General features: G+C 41.1%; 1 protein-coding gene across 11 annotated transcripts in view; it reads right to left on the bottom strand.

Moving 5' to 3' along the window:
- IPCEF1 (interaction protein for cytohesin exchange factors 1) overlaps positions 1 to 22745 on the bottom strand; it is an 82440-nt gene that overhangs the window by 45804 nt on the left and 13891 nt on the right. For 2 of the 11 annotated variants that reach the window (XM_083830984.1, XM_083830987.1), the window contains one exon: positions 4119 to 4367. The exons of 4 other annotated variants lie outside the window; for them this stretch is intronic. The gene's annotated coding sequence lies outside the window, so the exon portion shown is untranslated. Of the gene's footprint in view, positions 1 to 4118; positions 4368 to 8474; positions 9614 to 9669; positions 9852 to 12136; positions 14066 to 14269; positions 14429 to 22745 lie in introns of those variants that run through there. 5 more of the 11 variants (XM_083830976.1, XM_083830988.1, XM_083830985.1 and 2 more) reach the window with 5 other exon arrangements.

The following is a 22745-nucleotide window of genomic DNA, read 5'->3' as shown; positions in this document are numbered from 1 at the left end:
GTTTCATTTTGAAAATAAAGTCTTAGAAAATAAAAACCCACCTACTGGTTTCCAGCAATTTCAAACCAAAAATAGAAATGCAAACAAAAACATATTTTTCTGGCTCCCAACTGCTTCTGTTCAAAAATAGAAGGAAGCACTTTCTAAAAGTGGCTCAAATTGAAGTAATATAAAGATGAGGAGAGATGTTATAGCAAATAATTTCAAGGATGTTTAGAAATAATAGCTAGTGTAAACAAGCAGAGGAAACACCTTTAGTTATACAAGCAAATTAACATCAAGCTTCAAATGCTGAGCCAAAAAGCAAGGAAATAACAGACCAAATTATAGTAATTATTGTGACATCTGGCCTTTTTTCCTGTCAGTTCTCCATTTCATGCATGCTTTGGGGTTTTTAGGGGGGTGGGGTGTAATTTTACAAACTGCACAGATCTGAATTAGCCACTATGCAAGGAGAAGCATTAGTTAATTGGCAAGGAAACATTTCCGCCTGTGTGATTTGTGCCAAAGGAGTTGGAGTGGCTTTCAGCAGATCCTTCTCAGTGACTTTAACTCAAATTTTTGTTTAGTTTCCAGAAACTGGCTAAGCAGTCTTTGAGCCAGCATCTAATTTTCAAAAGCAGCATTGACTTCTGTCTCATTCTAGTTAAGTGTAAAATTTATTATTCCCTGTGTATGGAAAGCTGTAAAAATACATTCACTGCAGACTGGCTCTCATACAGATAAACTGAGTTTATTTCTCCTAAGTAAACCCAACCTGAGTGAGATTAGTTGCACTGTGAAACAATGTTAAGATTTTTATGCCTACTCAAGTGTACTCAACTGTTGCAAAACCAACATTTCGGAAGGGCATGACCTGTTTATCTCTGCACTGCAGTAAAATAAGTGTTTCCTTTCAATTCTTCACAGCCGTACAACAGGACAAGTCTATCCTTTCTGAGCAGACAGACAAAATAGGAGCTGGATAAATACAGCCTCTCATGTAGAGTTATTCTATAACCACCCTATTGGATATTGGTATAGACAAACCTACCAGGGTTGTCTCTGGCAACTGTAACCCCCCGCCCCAAATATTCCCCTCCCCACACTGCAGTTAGGATCCCCTGCCGAGCCGTGTCTATCCCATGCCATGTGTGTGACATGAGGTGGTCACACCATTCCACGGGCTCCACAGTAGCCCAGGAGCACACCCACAGCTGGTGCTTTGGCTGGCAGAAGAGGTTTCCAGCCCATGAAGGCTACATCTGAGCTCCGGAGCTTGACAAGCCAGTGAGAGGTTAGTAGGAGACAACACCTGAGTTCATACTGCCAGGAGGGTGTCCTGATTCCTAACTGGAACAGCTACAGCAGGAGAACACATGTCCCAGACCATCTCATTTCATAGCTCACTTTACAGACTAAAGACGGGAACGTGCATATCCTTGCTCTCATTCAGATAGACTTTGAATTTGAAGCAGGGTCTCACTTCCTAAACATCAGGATGAGGATGTGGCTTTCCAGCCCTCCCCACAACCTTCTGCATTAGCAGCGAGATAAGATATGGGAAAAGGAGAGGAAAACCCTCCGGTCTACAGATGGAGGCACTCACACCGAAAATGTACACCAGGATTGCAGTCTGCTGTGGTGGATGTTCAATTCTCTAAAACTGGAAAATGGGATAAAACAAAGAGAGAGGGAAAATAAAATACAGTGGAACCTCTCCCAGTTCAAATGGCTTTATAAAGGAGAGAACAAACTTTAATCTCTCAAATCCTGAAATATAAACTACAACAAATGTATTGGATAAAAGCAAATGAGATGGTTTTAGATTACCAGTTTGTAAACCTATATTTATTTGTCTTTTCTTAGCGGTGTCAAAACCAACTCATTTAATTTCAGTCTGAATCGAATAATTATGTCAAAAGTGGTTTCAGGTATAAGATTTCCGATTCAAATTTCTGAGGTTTTTGTTTTGCTATGTTTTGATTTAACAACTGAACTATAAACATCACTTTGCATATCTTTATTTATTTGTACCGCTTCACTCCTGTTCTTTCAAGAATAATTAACAAGTAGATACATGAGTAATGGCTGATGCAACAAATGTGGAAACACGGCAAGTGACTTATCAGAAATATCTTGCAATCATTTCCATTTGACTGCATCATCTCTTCTGAAATAAATAGAAATATCTCTGTTAAAGATCAAAGGTAATGTTAAAGGTGGGGGGTGGTGGGAGTCAATGATTTTCATTGGAAAATATATATATCTTAATCCATTAATAATAATACTCTTGTGGAAGTCAAAATCTACGTGGCCTGACACTGTCATACTGGTTGCAATGACATTAGTATAAGCCTGCCACACATGCCTTCCAAGCATCCCTCAGATGCCATCCAAAGTGGGCATATGCCTTCTGCTTCTGAGCAAAATATTTGAGATATGCGACATGACTCAAATCATTTGTATTGCAGAAACACCCATAATGTGTGTAGCTCAGATCCTGTTCAGATGGCATTGACACAAACTATTCAGAAAATTTCTGTTTTACCAAGTACCAAGTCAAGGCTGTAAGACAACCTGGAAAAGAAACTCTTTGCCTTCCTTCTGTGTCCATTCCTCATATTGGTCACCAGCTTTGACATCTCAGTTGGCTTTCTGTTGTGCGCCACTATCTGCACTTCAATGGGCAATGAATTGACAGGCAATATGAAATTAGCAATAGGGTTACAAAAATTTGCCTAGAAAAATCAATGATTACTTAATCACAGATCGCACTTGCAAGCATTAGGAATAGCATTACAGATTCACAGATTCACAGATTTCTCTAGGTTGGAAGAGACCTCAAGATCATCGAGTCCAACCTCCGACCTAACACTAAGTACTCCACTAAACCATATCGCTAAGCTCTACATCTAAACGTCTTTTAAAGACCTCCAGGGATGGTGACTCAACCACCTCCCTGGGCAGCCCGTTCCAATGCTTAATAACCCTTTCGGTAAAGAAGTACTTCCTAACATCCAACCTAAAACTCCCCTGTCGCAACTTTAGCCCATTCCCCCTCGTCCTGTCACTAGGCACGTGGGAGAATAGACCAACCCCCACCTCTCTACAGCCTCCTTTCAGGTAACTGTAGAGAGCGATGAGGTCGCCCCTGAACCTCCTCTTCTCCAGGCTGAACAAGCCCAGCTCCCTCAGCCGCTCCTCGTAAGACTTGTTCTCCAGACCCCTCACAAGCTTGGTCGCCCTTCTCTGGACTCGCTCGAGCACGTCCATGTCCTTCCTGTAGCGAGGGGCCCAAAACTGAACACAGTACTCGAGGTGCGGCCTCACCAGAGCCGAGTACAGGGGCACAATCACTTCCCTCGACCTGCTGGCCACACTGTTTCTTATACAGGCCAGGATGCCGTTGGCCTTCTTGCCCCACATAACAGCAGTGCTCGAAGCATTGTCCTGTGTCAAGGAGACAGCCTTATATAACAGTCCTAAATTATCCCATTACCTCTAACTGGGGTTGTTGTAATAATGCAGGGGAAAAAATAATCACAGTGATTATAAGCTAATAATTGTCCTTTGGGTTTCCAAATATCAATTTAATCTGACAGAATCTTACCATTAGCTACTAATTAATCAGATCTGGTCAGTTATTTAACTGGTTAATTAACTACCTAAATCAACTGTCCTACTCGTACAATTTGATTCGTGACCTGCAGATTTTCTCTCATTTGCTGTCTCACCAGGAAAGCCAGGTAGTGAGCTGGTGCTGTGCCATGGGGCAATGACAAACAGACATGGATGCTCTTTTCACACAAGCTCATGGACCATGTCACCCCAGTTATGTTCCACTCCCCTTGGTCTCCATTACTCCACATTCCCAAATGCAGATAAAATTCACCACTGAGATTGAAAACAAGTCTATTAAAGTACAAACATTAAAATATAAGTTATAATTGCCAGAGAGTACCTTCAGCTTTGGCCACAATGGATAAATTTAACCATACTAAATAGAAATTAGCCTTTGAATAGCCACAAGAATTCTTATAGCAGGCCTAGCAGCAAGAAAATCCATCTGCCACATTATAACCCCATCAGTTATAACCTTATTTTCAAAGGCATTTGAAACAATTCAATCCCCTCACCTGCAAGCAATTCAAAAAGACAACTTCTGGCTCTGTTTGGGAGAGGGCCAGGAAAAACTGGAACAAAGTTCACTGCTCCCGCCTCGGAGACAGAAAGGGTCTGGAGACATCTCTCTGCTGGGATCGCGGCCAGGGAGTCAGTCCAGCCAGGTCCAGCCAGGGAGCCCAGGAGTGGCGGGTGACAGGCGCCGACAGCTCCACGAAAGCAGCTGCAGGAGCCGACGCTCCCTGCCTTCCGGAGGAGAGCGGCTGGAAAGAAAGGAAAGGTTCAACAGAAGAGAGATGCTCCAGCTGCCTCTGGGGCCTCAATGGCAAAAATAAAAAAATAATTAAAAAAAAAAAAGAGAGAGAGAGAGAACTCAAAATGGTGTGCTTAGCTAAGTGCTTCTCCTCCAAACTTGAATTTACACGCAGACTCCTCATAGTGTTGTGCTGATTCTTAGTGCTGTTCTGCTCCTTAAAGGCCAACAAAATCCCAAGTTAAAAGTGGGAATTTTGCAAAAACCTCAAGTACAATGCTGGAATTACCACGGCCTCCTAGTTGTCTCTTTCACTGTGGCAGGCAAATAAAAGCAAGCAAAGATGAGAAGGTGGCTGCAGAAATGGATGAAAAGTCAGTGCAGTTAGGGGGAAAAGAAACACTTCAGATCTAGGGGAGCACTTCCCGAGTGTTTTACTGTGTTCCAAAGATGCACGATTCCCTGTTAGCCCAGAAAATGAAACATAGAGAGGAGGCCTAGGAAAAGAAGAAGTCCAGAGACTATAGACCCTTCTGAGATACTGGTCTAAAGGAAAGTAAGCAATAGCTCTCTTTCTGAATAGGACAAGACTCAGAGGTCCAAAGAAAAAAGAAAATGTATTTTCATCCAAATGAACCAAATTTACTAAAACAAAGTTAATTTAAAAAAAAGAAAATCTTCCAAGTGGAGCTGACCAGTTCCCTTGGGCTCCCCTACATCCTTCACCATCCTTCCACCAGGGACAGGCAGGGAGGCTGCCTGGCACACCCTGCCTTCCACCTCTGCCCCACGCCACCCCAAGGACAAACCATCTTTGGGGACCTCCCCCAAACACACAGAGTGGGACTTTCCTATTTGGAGAACCTTTAATTCCAGCAGCAACACCACCCCTCAGTCACCATGGGAATGTAAACCAGCCTTGGAGAGGAGCACTGGGGAGGGCATCTGCAGCTGCTCCTGCCATGATGCTCTGCAGGACTTCCTGGGAAAGGCATAGCCCCTCTCAGGTACTGGCAGAGCCAGCGCATGGGCAGCCAGCCACCCTCAGCTAGTTTTCTGATTTAAGGTCGTGAAGCTAAGACTAGAGCATAAGCCAACCAGCCCATCCTATGCTTAGAGCTGTCCTCTCTCCAGGGACTGTGAATGGAGTTTTCTCCTATGCCCAAAACTCAGAGAGCTACCTGAGCAATATGACCCACCCTGACAAGAGGTGCAATGAGGACATTCAGTCCTGTTACGGCTGCCCACAACTGCAGTGCAGTACGTCAGGATAACGGGAGCACACTTTTGGCTCCTGTGTTTAAGAACAAAAGGCCACAGAAAGTTGCTACTATTTGCACTCTCTGAGTATTGTGTGTGAATTCTCTCCTCCTTCCTTCCACCCAGGCAATGTTCACTACATTGACAGCTCTACACAAAAGGCCAGCATTCACTTTTCCAGAGAAACATCGAGAAAATAGCTTTTAAAAAGTAAAGCAAAATAACTATGCTGATGATTAGCAAGAATGAAGCAAGAAAGAAACAGCTGGGAGAGTTGCTGTTTCTTTCATCACAGATTTCCACTCAATGTTCAAAGTTCACCAAAAACAGAGTTCTTAAGAGTCCTGTTTGATTTTTCATTAAACAGTCAGGAGCATAGGAGAATTTATGTTCCTTCCAACCTTCACAGTACACCAAGAACGCACATGGTACGCAAGTCTCACCACTGCAATACTTGGCTGCACCAGCCCTTTTTTACTTTATGTTTGCAATGAGCAAGAGGAAAAAGCCTGCTACATCACACGAGAAGATCACAGTAAGAAATATCTGCTAGAAGATATTCTCCCACCACCATGAGAAAGGGTTTTGTCCAAGACGGGTAGCGTAACCAACTAGCCCTGGGAACTGAAATAAAATTTACAAAAAAAAACTATTGCTGGTTGCAGAAGATTGATACAACGCTTTTCTGCAGCCATCAGCACCTTTAGCATACAGGATTTACTATGATTCTTGTTTTTAAAACACTATAGCCTTTGCCAAAACATCTGCACACAGAAATAAATCATTAAAAATGACAATTTGCTACTCCTGCAAATGTAGATTCTGACTACATTAGACACTTGCTTTTCGAAACTTACAAAAGTGAGTTACTCCTTTCCTGAGGGGTTGTCTTCATCATAGTAAAATCTGGAAGCAAAGCATCAAGCATTTTTCTAAAGGGGAAGGTAATGTGGCAAAACTATTTACACCAAACTAAAAAATGAACTTGCTCTTTCACAAGAACAATTTTCATGTTTTCTCAGAAGACCTGGACTTTTTGATGTCATAAGCTGTATTTCATGAAACATTTTCCGTCTAAATTCCACCTTGCTGTGTCTGTCCCAATATTTTGGGACAAGTCTCTATCTCTCTCCTTCTAAGGAGAGATTCTCTCTCTCTGTTTTTCTAATGAACTAGTCCCCTGCTGTTTATATCCTTTTATATTTGGATCTGTGTATTCTAATGTAAAGTACCTCCATTTTTAACCTAATTCCTATGCATATATCTTTCAAGTTTTATGGAAGAAAAGTAAATAGCCAAAATAACTACCAGACTATTCAGTGATAACAAATTTTAATAAATGTAAAATAAAATTAATATTATCAACTATTTCATGGCAGTTTATAGCTCACGGTAATTGCAGCCTCAATAGTTAATCTTACTTTTATGATCCTCTTTCAATAAATTATTTGTAATTGTTACTCGAGTTTTCCCTCTCATGCCATGTGCCATATTGGCAACAAAACACCCATGGTAGAATGAATAATTAACGAGTAGTAAATGCCTGGAGAAAAGCTACCCTACGCTCTGGATTTCCCATTGCAGCAGAGCTATAATTTATACCAGTTAAAGAGTCTGAGGCTAATACAAGGATTTGAAACACCCGTAATTTAAATTGTCTCTGTTTAAATCAATTCACTTGATGACACAACTTTCAGCACACACTTTTTCTGACACGGGGAAGCAATGATGTGTATTTGTCTTCCTAGCTGATCTCTCGTGCTTTCCTCAAGTGCTGCAACACATCCTGTTTCTGTTGGCAGCTAAATAGCTTCTCATGCCTTTTGCAATCATTATCAAGCCCAACGAGGTTATAATCCTCCTGCCCTGTTAAAGACATTGAAAAGATTTGAAAGATTCAAAGATCACCAAAAGATTTGGATACAACTCCTGTATGTGCATCACTGGCACAACATGACTGAGTTACTACCCCATGAGCGGTGCTTTTGGGGCACACCGGCACGACCAGAAACACCTCAGCAAACTCACACAGCTCTGATGGGAGCATATGAATGTGGAAGTCCTTTGAAACACCAGTAAACACCTTGTCTTTCTGGAGGAGATCCGTTACTGTCTGTTTCTTAACATCGAAAAGTATGCTCATTTTTTCAGTGATGAGAATTACATTGAAGAAAGTCTAAATGTGAGCAAGATAACCATTGCACTTCAGTGGCTTTAGCACACCAAGATGACAAACTTAAATCCTATCAGGCAGTGCAAGAGTTTTATTATGAACTTTATAGAAAATCTCATCTTAAGTTATCATTAGTCCTATTCTGTACTTCTTTTCTATAGAGAATCTCAGAGAATATAATGTTTTCATTAAATAAAATACAAAAATAAATAAAATAAAATGGAATACAATAAGCTTCCTGCCCTAAACAAGAAATCTTAAAAGACAAAGTGCAACAAACTTTGTTAAGAAAATATACAGCTTTGGAAAAAAGTCTTTCCTTCTTACGGTGAAAAAATGAGGGGAATTGTTTTATCCAAAAACACAGATAAGATAAATGATCTAATGACTAAATGACTAACTAGACAAAAATAATAATTTCACATTTATATTTTCTCACATGCGTATTTCCTTTTTTTCCCCCCTTTTATCTTTCCTTTTGTTGAAACCTGTACCCCAATATAAGGTGACAAAACACAAAGTGAAATCAAACCATATCATTACTAAAGCTCATTATGTCCTAGTTTAAAGATATTTATATTTCAAAATCTATTGCAGTCTTTACATTTAATTTTATTATTCACATACAATTGAGCATTAATATGAAATACAGACAAACTCATAAGGTTAGCACAAGAAACTCACCTCTCAAGAAGTGGATAAAGTTTTGACCATCAATATGTGATTTGATGAGATTTAAGGAAGAAAAAATACATGTTCCTCCAAAATAAATAAATAAATAAATCTAACTACTCCAAAGAGAAGAACTTACTCTTTTCTTTCTTTTTTTTTTTTTTTTAAAGTGTCTGCCACTTCAGGATTTAAACACCAGTTCTTAGCAGAAGAAAGCTAGCTGACCACAAATATTAGGATAAAGGAATGCTGAAAGGTTGAATTCAAGGTAGCCAAGGCTGAAACTCCACAGGGCTTTGTAAGGCAGGTCAGTAGGTCAAACAGCTGTTCAGACTGGATGTCAGCCAAGTTTTTGGCACATTTTGTAAAGCGTTGCACGTGTAGCCCATATTTTCATACTGTATGACTTCATTAAAAGTGAAAGAAGGGGTGAGAAACAGTGGAGAAATGGTACAGATTTTAACTGAGTGCCCAATGTCCTTGCACATCTACAGACAGCAATATAGGGCCCAAATATAATGCAACAGAATATAGCATAAAGCAATGTAATGGACCAAAGTAGGAGCAATGTTAAGCATGCTGAGTAGCTCTCTCTAAAGCTGTCCAAAGGTTTCCATCAGGAGACAAACAAGCTGTCATGCAACCCCAATCTGAAAGTTGATCTCGTCAGAAAACAACCATGTGGGGGAACTGCAGTAAATTCTATGGACTCAGGAATTAATTGACACAATACCAAGATGTCTCTTCTGCAGTTACAGAAACCCAAGATCGGGGTCCCGTTGCTGTCATCCACTGTTCTAGAACTGCATCTCCACAATGCATCTTCACTAGCAACTCGGTTTATGCCAGGTACAAACAACATATCGGGAAGACAGACAGCTTATGGAGAATCTTGCATCCCCCTGCAAGAGCACATGCTATGTGGCACTTTAGTTTATGTTTTCAATCTTAGCCTCTGCAGGAGGGAAAGTGCTTTAAGTGCACCGACTATGCATTTGGGTGCAATCCACAAGATCCCAGGTGGAGACACAAGACAAAAATCACACCTGAAAAGAACCCCTCTAGTGCACTAAATTGCTAATACATAATCATAATAATAATACTTTCTGCTTCTCAATGCCACCCCCTTTCCTTCCCCTCCCAATTCCCTAATTGCTCTTAAATGAAGAGGTGTTCAACAACAAATTTTGGAAGTGCAGATTCCTACTTGCTGCAAGCATCTTCACACTGTTGCTTTCTGAGAAAACCTGACGATTTGACATCATCTCCACTCTCCTTGAGCTTTGTGAGATCCACACAAATAATTTGACTGTATTACGGAGATATAGAAAGCTCAGACACTCAAGCAAGTTACTCTATGTCAGGCGAGACATACTAACTATGGAAGAGATTTAAGCTAAACTGAATTGCCTGGCAGTTGCATTTGCTTTAGATTAAGAGAAAATAAGCACAATTAATATGACTCAGCTGGTGCGGTATTTGATGGTGCTTGTACCCAGCAGCTATTCCTAGAAGAATCTCGTAGACTTGGATATACCAAAGAGTAAGAGCATGAGTTCTCCTGAGACCTTGCAAGAAGGAATGAGGATTACAAAGCAGCTACACAATGTACCAAAGCAGAGAAATATGTAAAATGATTCACAGCTTTATCACACATAATATTGTTATAGGAACTTTTCTGAAGTATTAGCAATGGAGATTGCAACTTATTTATTTCCACTGTAACACACCATGTGTAGGAACATGAAAAAAAGAGAAGGTAACTCTGCTCCTGACAGCTTCCAGTTTAAGGCAGGTTACAGCAGGAGGATGTAGATGGGAAGCAGGAGGCCAAGATAATGGTGAAACAGGCACCAGAATCATCTGTTGGGTCTCAGACAGCGTCAAGGTTACTGTTAATGTCTTAGCAACTGACTTAGAAAAATAATGAAGCATTTTTAGGAAACTGTGAAACATATGAAAGTGTTATAAGAGAGAAAGGGAAGATGCCAGAGAATTCAAAATCAAAGTTAAAGCTCAGTTATGTTTGACGCTGCCCAGAAGGGTAAATAGGCTGAGATTTCAACAAAACAGCAGGGTAAGAAAATTATCTTTCTAGTGATTTTCTGAATTGATATGAGGAGGTGAAATTGCTTTTGTGAAGGCCAGAGAACTGGAGATTTCAATAAATGGGACATGAAATAATGACAACTTAGATGACAGTTTATTTGTGTGTATGGAGAATGAAGACATTTGAAAGCGTGTGCAAAATATAAACGTAGCTTGGAAGCAAAGATGTAGAAAATTGAAAAAGGCACTTGGACCACAGTTTAACTGACAGTAGTGAGAGAAGATGACTTATGAAAGGCAGCAATTAATCTTGCTGAGTCCAGCTAAAGGCTGAGCCACAAAATATCAGAGATACAGGCCAAATCCTACATTTAGTCAGGAAAATAAATAGATAAATAAATAAATAAATAGGTAAACAAATAAATAAACAAAATCTAAAAAAAAAAAAAGTAGATCTTCCCTTCGTAGATGGAGAAGCTAAACTGATGTTTGTGAATGAAATAATGCAGGCATGAAGTGTAGAGGAAAAATGAATCAGAGGACAGGATCTTTTAGTAGAGCAAAGACAGCATTTTGGGGTGTACCAGGATCTTCTGAAAGGCAATTTTTAAGTGTCTCAGAAAACAGGTGGAGAACCACTGGCAGAAAGAATCACAGAAAATAAGATTTTAAGAAGAGATTTTCAGACAAAATCAAGGATTAAATTATGGCAGAGAGCAGAGACTTTTGTTGATTTCTTGCATTTAACAGAAGAAAAAAAAATGCTAGTTGAGGAAAGGGAGAATCTAGAGGAGGATCTGGGGAAAAGGAAGGTAAGGAAGGTGAGCTCTACCCAGATGAGGAAGCTGTATCTGCAGGAGAAGCAGTTAAAGAAGGGACACTCATAGGTGGGAAAAAGCCATGTCACTTCGTTGATTTTTTCTCCTTGGAAGCAATCAGCAAGACCTGTTCGGAGATGAAAGAGACGAGCACAGGGATAACTGAAGGTATCTCCACAGAGAAAGCATGACTTGGCTATGCCAGAGGCAGGGGATGGAGCTCAAGGAGGGCAGACGTACTCATCGTAGCAGAAGAATTCGGTTTATTCATGGGACTTATGCCAGAGATGCCCCACAGCAAAAGCAAAAGAAGCAGACACTGGAGGGCAGACAGGCTGAAACATGATGATAGGAAAGAGAAGTGAACAATTAGAGGGTAGAGGAGGCTGCAGAAGGAAAATATTTTTAGAAATGCATGTCACTAAGGCATAAACACAGTACACACGCATATAGGTACTTTGAGAACAACAGCTAGATGAGCTATGCCTTTAATTGCATGCATTGCTTTTCAGAAAAATCCTTAAAAGACAGAAATGTGTCCCAGCCAAGAGGGAAACTGAGATGCAGAAATAGGTAATAAATATTACTTCAGTGCCCGTCTCCCTGTTCAGTAATTGTGTAACCACACGCAGCATGATTTCATTAGCAGTAAGCGATGCGGCAGGCAGGGAGGGCCCATTCTCTAGGCCCATAAATAGTACCAGCCACATTGGCCCATAAATAGTAGCAGCTACATTAGCAGATGGGTGAATGATCCCCTGAATACATCTCCACACACAAAAATGAAACAATTGAAAACTTATTCACCTGTCATGTAGCAGCATGGCCCCCCACGACATGCTCTGGGTGACTGCTCCTATCTCCAGAGCCAACAGCAAGAGAGAATCTGCTCGGACCTCCACATGGCACACTGATTCACAGCTGGCTGGACGGCCATACCATTTAACAGAGGGACCTGCCAATACTTCTGTCTGTACAGTTTCTTGGTGTGCTACCATTGACTCTCTACCCAAACAAATCCTCACCTCATTCACCCACAACCATGCCACTATTTTTTTAGTCAGAGCACATACAGTAGCGTGAAGGAGATGGATTTGGGGGGGCAGGTGGGAACACTTTGCTATCTGGAATTAACCAGGATGAAATAGAGCAGAGTATCTTCACCACCACTGAAGCTTTTCAGTCCTTGTCAGCTCAATGTGTTCCCCAGCAGCCTTGTGGCAAATGCACAAATGCAGGTGGAGAGCATGCCCTGAGCATGCAGCAGCAGGGTGCTGCACCCACTAGCGGAAACACATTCAACAGTGAGAAGCACATGCTGCCGTCTGGCCACTGGACAGCCCCACAAGAAGTCAGATCTCCCAGTATGCATGGGAACAAAGAGCAGACAGCTTGCACGAGAAGTTCATGAGAACATTAGCAGCCTGGCGTAAGTGGCTGTCACCCTATTTCTTCCACCATCCCATGCTGATGCAGTCCTGGAGCACGCACTTGCTGACAGTATACACTTTAATGTGCCATTTCACCTTTCCCACCTATGAAATCAGGCTGACTTGCAAGTGGACAGCAGCTGTTGGAGCACTGTGTGGGAGTACCTACTTCCCCTGCTTTAAGGAGTGAACTGCTCTCTCAGAGGTGGCGGTGAGGCAGCAAGTGGGCAAGGTCACAGTAATGAAGCATTTGAAAGCAGAAAGCTTCAAAATCCCTGACCTGAGGCACACAGCCCCAGAAATACCACGGGACAGGCACCTGCTCAAATGGTGTGCAGCTGTGTCACCAGTCAGCACCAAGAGAGGGGCACTGTGGAAGCCTCTCCTTTCCACAGAGGCAAATTTTGCCTCCAAAAAGTGTAAAAATGTCACCACAGGGGAAGGTAGAGAAAGGATATTCATGCGAAGGAACCAAGCAATTTCTCTCCCCTTTAGGAATTGTCTCAAATCATTGAAGATTGGCATAACTAGCAGACAAGAAAATCCTATTGACCTGAATTGCAGTCCCTGAGCAGAGATAATGAGCCTTCCAAGAACTTCAATTAATATAACTGCCCCCAGTAAAGAAAAGTATTGCCCTACTGCCCAAAAAGGACTTACTGGAAGCAAGCGGGTAAGGAAATGATTAAACAAGCTGTTAATCTCAGCTTTCACTGGAAGAAAACTTGAGTCCAGAAATGTAGTCGGTGTTTTAAGTTTTGTATTTCAGGGCAAAGGACAGAAGATTGTAATTCCAGATGTCCTATTTTTCAAGGTGAGGATGAGCCCATTCACATTGTACTTTTGCTGTGTCTCTACCAATACAACTTCATGACTATGAGAAAAACATTAAAATTAATGTATTCCAAAATTCTTTTCATATTAAAAACAGAAATCAGTCTACCCAGTACTGTCACCACAAGACGTTACATTCTACCCCCATATTGCACATTAAATACTTTTTACATGATCCTAGATTTGTACACTTCCAAAACCCTAAATCAGTAAAGGAACTGCTTCTGTTTCCATATTACATGCCTCTCTTCACAAAGATCTGATTTACCCAATGCATGTACCTACACTGTCACCCTGTCCTTTGCTGGATCTTGCTGAAACATAACTGAATTGAACTTGTTCAGAATAGAAATTGTTCACGTACATGCTGACACTTGTCCTCACTCCACAAACAAGCCTCATTATTTCTAATGAATTCGTAATTTCTAAGTAACACATTTGCATTTTTTAAACAAAATGGAAGAAAAAGGGAAGCATAAGATCTTTTACACTGTCATGTAGAAAAAAATAGCAGTTATGTGCCAATGTGAACTTCCTTCATCGTACCAAGTGCCACTTCTCATCAATTAAAACCACTGTTTGTTTGTTTAAAAAAAAATGGAAAGAAAGTAGATATCACCAGACAGCAACACCTACATCTGTCACTTAAAAGGAAAGAAAGGAGCCACAGCCTTACCAGTACAGAATTCTGACGAAGAGCCACACTTGTCCTGTCAACTCCTATACCTTGCAGAGCAGAGAGGAAACTCTTACAGAAATTGGTTGCAAAGCTTAAATTGCCCAAGAGGAAACTGGTGTGTCTTTTACAAGTCATGACTATGCAAACCACAAGCCAGGCATCAAAGTGCTAAAAGCCATGCCTGCCAGAGCCATTAATACTGGAACCGAGCTAGGTAGAAATAGGATGGAGCATGGAAATAAAAAAATAGAAATATTCTCAGTTAGCTAGTTTTTAAATTTTTGTTTCACAAATGGAAAGTGGTTTAAAAAACTTGTATTGCGTAATTCTGAGAAAAGGCTCTGAGTGCATGGTGGGAGACAGGAGCAAACATAGTATAGGTGCCCTGCAACAAATCCCACTGCACAAGCCTCAGCATAGTCTCAGTTGCAGACCCACTCCCCAGGGTGCCCCTTCAGCCTTGGTCTCCTTGGTCCTCAAGGGTCCAACCGTGTACCTGGTGGTGCAGGAGTACTCCAGGCAGCCCAAGACCAGCCATGCTGAGTGACGCCCTCGGGACAACAGGAAGGATGGGGCATGAAGCACAACCGGTTTGTTTTTTCTGGGTCACCTACAAGGTGTGTCCCAGGAAACAGCATCCCAAGCAGGGATGAGGCTGACAGCATGGTCTGCACCTTGGTCACATCAACAATCTTTATTTCCCATTTTTCCTTTTTGACTAACTGGTACACTGATAAATCAAAATCAACAGCCCTATTCAAAATATGAAATAGATGTTTTTATAAAGTTATATTTTTACTAAGTCTGGTAGACAAAAAAAAAGAAAAATAAATTGTATCTTTGTGTACTTTTTTTTGGCCTGTGCATTCAACAGTTTCATTCACAGGCATGTAGACTTTGAGAATGAATCAACAATTAACTATAGTATAAAAAAAAAAAAATATTTGCACTCTCTACACAATTCTTTACCTATTCCACATACTGCATAGAACAGACAGAGTGCACACTCTGATAAACCTCTCTCTTCTTCAAAGTGATGGACACTGTCAAAAATAAGGCAGATTGTTTTGTGCTTTGAAGTGATTTTTCTTTTTACTCACGGGAATATTACAGACATGTTTCTTCAAAGCAGCATGGAGTTGTGCTGTCTAGGGATGAGCCTGTGTTTCCTCAGATCTCCCTCTGCTGTGGCAGGGAAATTCCAGGGTCCACAGGGAGGTACGGGAACCATTCAGAGATCTGACTGCTTTACTATGCATGACACTGAAATTACAGTGCCACCTGTAGGACACCCGGAAGAAATTTAATTTGGGCTTTGCTGATGCCAGGAATGTCAGTTGTTATAATTATAAGGCTTTCTAGTAGTCTTGGCAGAAGCATAAGTACATAGAAAACAAATGAGTCATGTCAGCCTATAGGGAGTAACTTGAAAGCCTGGTTCACACTGAGCAACAAGGCATTGCTTTCAGTACATCAGTGCACCCAGATGAAGATATTTTGCTGTGAAAATGAATCTTTCGTGGGTTAAAGATGTACCAGAACAATGAACTCATTGACCATCCACCTTAGAGCTTGCATGTCTGTAGCCAGGAGAAAACCATCACATCCCCAACAGCATCCAGCCAATGCAGAGATCACCCTCAAGCACACAAATCTGAGGAAAACTACCATTATGGTTGCAAGATCTCTTTCTTTTTTCATCTTCTTTAAGAATAAAAAAAAATAATAATAATAATAATAATAAGGTATTAAACATTACTTTTTAGCTGTCAATCATCTATGCATTACATTTTGGAGATTGGTATTTGCATTACGTGCATATGGTACTTTGCATCAGCATTAGGAAGCACTAGTAAATACTTCAGAACATAATAATAAACTTTTTTATGTTGTTTTCTCTCTTATTTTCCACCTTTTCTAACACATTACATCTAAGGTGATGATTGTAAAAATTTCTCTCCAATATATCATTTGAAGATACACGGTAAGACAAAGGTAAGTGCACGAACCTTTGTTGTTAGATTTCCATTAACAACATCTGAAGTGGAAAATACTCAACTGATTAACTTAATGGCTCTGTTGCTGCAAACATCAACATAAAAGAGAAGGTGTACAACATGTTCAAAGGCAGCTTCTGCTTAATGTGCAGCTGTAGTCAAAAAAAAAAGAACAGAATGTTCAGACAAATAAGGAAGGGAATAGTGAATAATATCATGGGGGTAAGAATGTTTTTGTGTGAATCGATGACACAGCTTTGTGTACAATATTCTGTAAAATAATCATCACCAAGAAAGAATGGGAAGAACGTTCTGAGACTAAATAACAGTGAAAAGTGAAGAGTGAGAAGACTGATCAAGAATTGCCGGGGGAAAAAAAAAATCACTTGTATCAAAATAAATTTAAAAAATAACAATGCTTTGTAACATGGCATATCTGATAGGGGATTGTACATAAATATGAACATAAATATTTAAAAATATGAGTTAGATAGGGAAATAAACCTCTCAGTCATATAAAACAAAAACTGGAGAAGGCAGGAGGAAGGAACAAATAATGAAAGGTGATGAACAAAATGGACAGAAGGAAGTGGATTTTAGCACAGTATTTGGAACTCACTGCTGCAATAAATTGACTGCGAAAGTTTGGGCAGAACTGAAATTACTTTATGAAGCAGAGCAAATAGTGAATCACTGTGTATAGAGAGCAGTAAATAAAGTAATTTCCAGGAACATTAGGTTGAAATATACATGGCAAATTTCACAGCATAAGAAAATGATTTTGTTTCTAGCTTCTTCTCATGGCCACAGCAGTGCTGAGAAATAAGAGACCTTCACCAAGTTTTGAGGTAGATGATGAGCATCACAGGAATAAAAAATCTAGTAGGGTGAGTGATGCAAGGAGTTAAAAAAAAAATGATGCTGAGAATTGTGCACATGCATGTTGTAGAAATCCCTAGGCTTCCATCGGGGTAGAGGGGATAGGGGAGACTGGAGCAGAAGAGATTTCTGGAACCCATGGGACTTCCAAATCCTTGACAGTTTGCCAATATGGCTACAAGGACACATGAAAATTTGGAAAAAAGAAAAAAAAAAAGTAGGAATTCTCAATTCCCATTCTGGCAAACTTCCTGTGAGGAAGCAGAGGACTGTAGAAGCCAAATAACCAACACAATATGTGCCAGGAACATGAGGGCAGCTCACAGAGATGAGCTATGTAAGACCTGGTGAAAGCAGGCACGTTAAACTACTTTTCCATTCTGTTCCTACAGCAAGCTTCAAATCTGTTGGATCAGGGTTTTGTGCAGGGGAAAACATATCTGCCTGCCTGAGAATTTGAGACATAGTAGCTCTATTTTCTCATTGAGCAGAGCAGCAGTCGTCACAGGAATCAGAAAAAAAAAAAAAAAGTGGAAAAAAAAAAGTGCCCCAGGTCACAGATTATTTGTAATAGAATCCCATTAGATACCACATCTTTTTACTCAAATTTGCTCTGAGTTTGTTTTTTACCAGGTAGGAAAGTGAGGTATCGTTTTAGCCTTCCTTTGCCTATTCAGCCAAATAAGTAACTGATGAATGTACAAAAAGGTATGGGAAAGCCACTGAAAGCAGATTACTTATCGCTTATCAAAAAAATATTCTGTTGGTTGTGTGATTTCTGCCACAGGCTGCAGAGACCGCAAGTGGGATGAGATGAGTCTCTGTCAACCAGTATGATTCATATTTGCCATACCCGACTGTTACATGCAAACCAGTAGTTGCTGGTACTTAACATTTATGATAGAAAGCTACCGACTCCCACTACTGAAAAGTTTTCCTCCGAAGCAGTAAAGATGTTCCAGCTTCCTATGAGGTTTGCTTTCTGTTTCAACTTGTTTCACAACACAGTGAGAGCTAGCCAGCCCTCAAACACCCTCGTGTTGAGCGAGCGGTGGGATTTCATACACATCGCTTCAGCTTTGTGTCCCTCCCTCTCTGGGATCTAGTCAACATCACGGGGGTACAGTTTGAAAAATCACAGGGGAAATTAGCCTAGTTTTTACCTCTTACATTGAGAATAAAATGCTGATGGCTTCCACAGGACTGGCTGCCTCTGAGGGGGAATGAGCCTTCGGAGGCTCCAGCCCCAGCTCTGGCACTCACTCACCACTTGCTTTTTGACCCACCATTTCCACAGCTTTACTTTCACCCTTTTACAGGATGTACACAGTAACTACTCACATCAGAGGAAAATACAAAAATCACTTATTAATACCTCTAAAGTGTCTGGAGTTCCCCCAAAACAATCATTTCACAGGAGGGCAGTATATTAGCCATCTTTTAATAACAGTGTTATTGGCAAAGGAAAACAGAACATCTATAAAGTGACCAGAGAATTGCCTAAGTGACTTGAAAACAAATGGTTGCCAAAGTTAAACATTAGACAGTGGTTTTATTGCAGCACTATACTAATCAAGGAGTTTAACATATGCACAGAATCCTAAATCCCACTATTTGCTTCAGTCATTTCTTGCACAACTTTATGCCACCACTTTCCTTTCATCTTTGATAAAAAGCCTTCTGCAGCTCCAGTTGTATTAATACTACAGACGTTTGTTGCAGCTGCATACATTCAAAAAGCACTGATCTGTCAGAGACCCTGCACTGACTTTCCACCATAACTTTCCACACAGACAATTTCGTCATTAACCAAATGACAGGAACTGGGTGTTCCTGATACACTGGAAGCCTGGTGGGCTTGTGAGAAGGCCATCAGCATCCTGGGCTGGTACTGATAGGAGCACAGCCAGGAGATTGAGGGACATGATTATCCCCCTTTGCTCAGTTTGAAATACATCTAGACATTGCATCCAGTTTGGGAGCCCCCCAAAATAGGAAAGGCATTAACAAACTGGAACAAGCTCAGGAGGGGCCACCATGATGGTTGAGTCGTCTTGCAAGAAGAAGCTGAGGGACTGGAATTTGTCTAGCCTGGGTGAGGAACAGCTTCAGGGGACACCTAAGAGCAGACTCCAAGCACCTAAGAGGGAGTCAGGAAGGTAATGGAGACAGATTCTTCACAGGGAGTACTGCAGGAGGAGGAGAGACCAAAGGCAAAACTTTAAACAGGAGAGCTTCAGACAAAGAAAACTTCTTTCCCCATGAAGACATCAGGACAGCTACCCAGGGAGGTTGTGCAGTCTCTGTCCTCAAAGTTGTGCAAGCCCTTACAGGACAAAGTAGTGAGTAACCTGGTCTGAGCCCACAGCTGGAGTGAGACCTCCTGAGCTTCCCTGGTGGTGCAATGATCCTGATGCCCTGTTTGATCCAACCTACCTCTGACGAGCAGAGGTCATCACACAGATGGTGATCATCCACAGAACTGCAGTATAGATATTAAAAGAGAGAGAGACGTAGAAATACCCCGTGTATTTTCAAAGAGCAGGAGATAGATTAATAAAAATATGCATTTAGGAGTGCCTGTGTATTTGTGTACATTTGTAAAAATCTATGCTAAAATCCAACCACAAAATATCACTACGTGGGAGCTGGCAATTACCTGAGATTATACACCTTCAAAACTATATTCCTTCAGAAGTTTTCTTTTCTCATAGGCCAACACATCATTCTCTGTCATTCATACATTTCAGCTGTTTTTCCAAGTCATCCAAAATTAAAGTTTTTCAAAAATGTTTTCTCACAGACAGGAAAAGGAACACTGATCTTTATACAACTTTTCATATTAGAAAAAAAAATGTTTGGGAGAAGAGGGGAGTTGCTGGTTGTAATGCTTTTCTTGAAAAGCAAGAAAAAAAGGTAAATGGGAAAAACAAAACAATAAAACAAACACTATATTTTTTGCATTCTCATTTGACAATCTATTTCAAACAGGGTGATTCTGAAAAAAAAAGGAAAGAAAATTAAAAAAAAAAGATACTGGTACATATCTTGAGCTGGAAACATTTTTAAATGTTTTAAAGTCTTTCGAAAAAAAAATATTTTCACATATCTCAAATATATTTTTTCAAATAATTCTAAAGATGTTCTCTGAGCTTTCCAGGGCTAGCCCACCTAGTTACCTGTAAAGAACCCAGAAGGATGTCCTATCCCAAATGTAAGATAAATAAATAGATAAAAAGCTAATCCAGATGTATTGATTTGTATCATCAATATCAATAATCCACCAAAAATTGATGAATTGAATCATCATCAAAAAACAATGATTGCCTTATATGCAACTCACTTAGAGCGCACTGAATTTGGTCAACATTTAGAGTCACCTGAGTTGCATTTAAATTCAGATACTGTACCTTAAACAGTTATCTGAAACACAGAGTTTAATTATTGCCTTCAAAAATATTTAACTTTAAAAAGTCCATTTATGAAACAACAGTAAGAAAAGGCTGACCTACTGCTGTCTTTTTGTTTGCACACCTATTTCTCAAGTAATGGCTTTTTAAAAGTGGTACCATCACCAGATGTATAGTCATCATATCTATCATTGAGATTAATTGAATTTCCCCAAACCTAATTCCCTCCCAACTTTTTTCCTTCATGTGGTTGCTTTGGATGCGAGCAGCCAGCCGCTGAGCTCCCAGACCTCCCGGCAGAGGGGTTCATGTGGCAACGCCGATACGTTCACTGGGAAGAGCACAGACCTCATCTGCCTGCTTGTTGTTTCTCACCAGTGTTTTCTGCTGAGGTTGCAGAGCAGCCACGTTTGCTACTTCCTCTTTCTCTCTTCTGCTCCCCCACAGCACTCATCCCCAGAACAGCGAGGGGTCTGTCAGCACAAGGAGGGTGAAGGATGCTCTCCGGCCACTCTTTCTACCTAGCTACGACTTGTACTTGTCCTCCACTCTCCCACCCTATTTGCATTTTGCATCATCAACAGTTGGCCGTAAGGTGAGATAAGGGAATAAAAGTATCTTGTGAAACATCTTTTTAAACGTTTGAGTTAGCGTGGTCTAGTGGTTAAAATCTTTCTATTTCAAATAGGCTTCCTATACTAATACCTAAGCACTAGGTTTCAAGAAATATAGGTGGGAGTCTGTTCTTTTTTACCGAGCCATTTTTCTCTAGGTTCACATGTCCCTCAACATGGCACTTCACCTTGATATTACAACTCGAGATCTCCAAACATCTCGAGGAAGACAGCTCTGCGTTAAGCCTATTGTATAGATGAGGAAAGTGAAATGTTATGACTAGATTGTACCCCAGTTAAACAAAACAAACAAGGAGGGGAAAAAAAAAAAAAAAGATCTTGAATTACAACTCTCCCAACACTTCTGCATTGCTAATGATAGCAAGTCTGTGCAAAAGCACAGAAAGCTTCCTGTGCAGGCACACTGAGAATATCCCACTGGTTTTTGCTTAGGAATAGGGCACAACTGCTTAACCAGCTCTCAGAAAAGTCCTCCAAATCTTCCTTGATTAAAGGGACAATGTTATCTATGCTACAGCCAGCCCATTAACTTTCAAGATTATCACCACTAGCAGAAGTTTATTTTCCTTTTAAACCAGAAGTGACCATTCTTCGGGCAAGCTCCTCCAAAAGCAGCAACTCAAAACGCTGGAAATGAAGCGAGGAGCCCGCCCGCTGCTCTCCACCCCCACAGCCAGGGTGACTCAGCGGCGTTCCCTTACACCCCATACCCCAGCAGGGCTCAGAGCTCCCCCGTCCCACCACCCCACTCCTACAGAGCTGTTCCACCACCACCAGCAGCTGCCGAGGCCCAAACACCTCCTCACACAAGGCTTTGGGCCTAGCAGCACTGCAGCAAACACTTCGGGCTCACAGTATATATCTTGGTTCCAGTAGCTCCTGTTGTATAGGAGTTTCTTGTCTAATCAGAAGAGAGATGCTGGGGACAAGAGCTGAATGATTACAGAAAAAGGGGAAATGGGAAAGCAAGAAACTATATATTAAACACATGATTAGACAAGCCCCTGGTACAGATTCCTGCTTTGCCACATGTCTTTTCTCCAGGAGCCTGCACCACTTCTTTGCTGAAGAGTTCAAAGGGTCTTTGAACCGTGGAGGATCACAGTATCTCTTGAGGAGCTTTCCGTTGCCCCTTAGGCAGTCTCTGCTTGCCAGGACACCCTCGCACCTGGTGTGCCAAATTCAGCTCTGTATGTTTTCCCCAGTGCCATCATTTTAAAGTAATTCCTGTCTTGTGTATGTACTGCCTGCTTCAAACAGTTGTGACCCCAGCCACAAAGCCCCTCGTGCTCCTCACAGTCAGAAGGTACCCAGGTACCCTCTGGCTGTTCTTGTTCACCTTGGTCCTTGGACACGACAGCAGGACTCTGCACGGGGGATTAGAGGCAGTGCAGGAAGGCAGAGAGGCCCTTGGACAAGTCTTTACAGCATCAGCAGGATCTCCACAATTAAAACAAGCTTCCTGGACCATTGCAAGATAATGCAATGTTGTTTGAGAAGGTATGCATGCAGATTTCATTCTGAACAGTTTCTGTCTCAGGTGCTTTGCCCA

Source organism: Anser anser (genome assembly GCF_964211835.1).
Source record: "Anser anser genome assembly, chromosome: 3".
Taxonomy (NCBI): Eukaryota; Metazoa; Chordata; class Aves; order Anseriformes; family Anatidae; genus Anser; species Anser anser.
The sequence above is the reverse complement of the archived record's forward strand: the minus strand, read 5'-3'. Positions and strand labels throughout refer to the sequence as shown.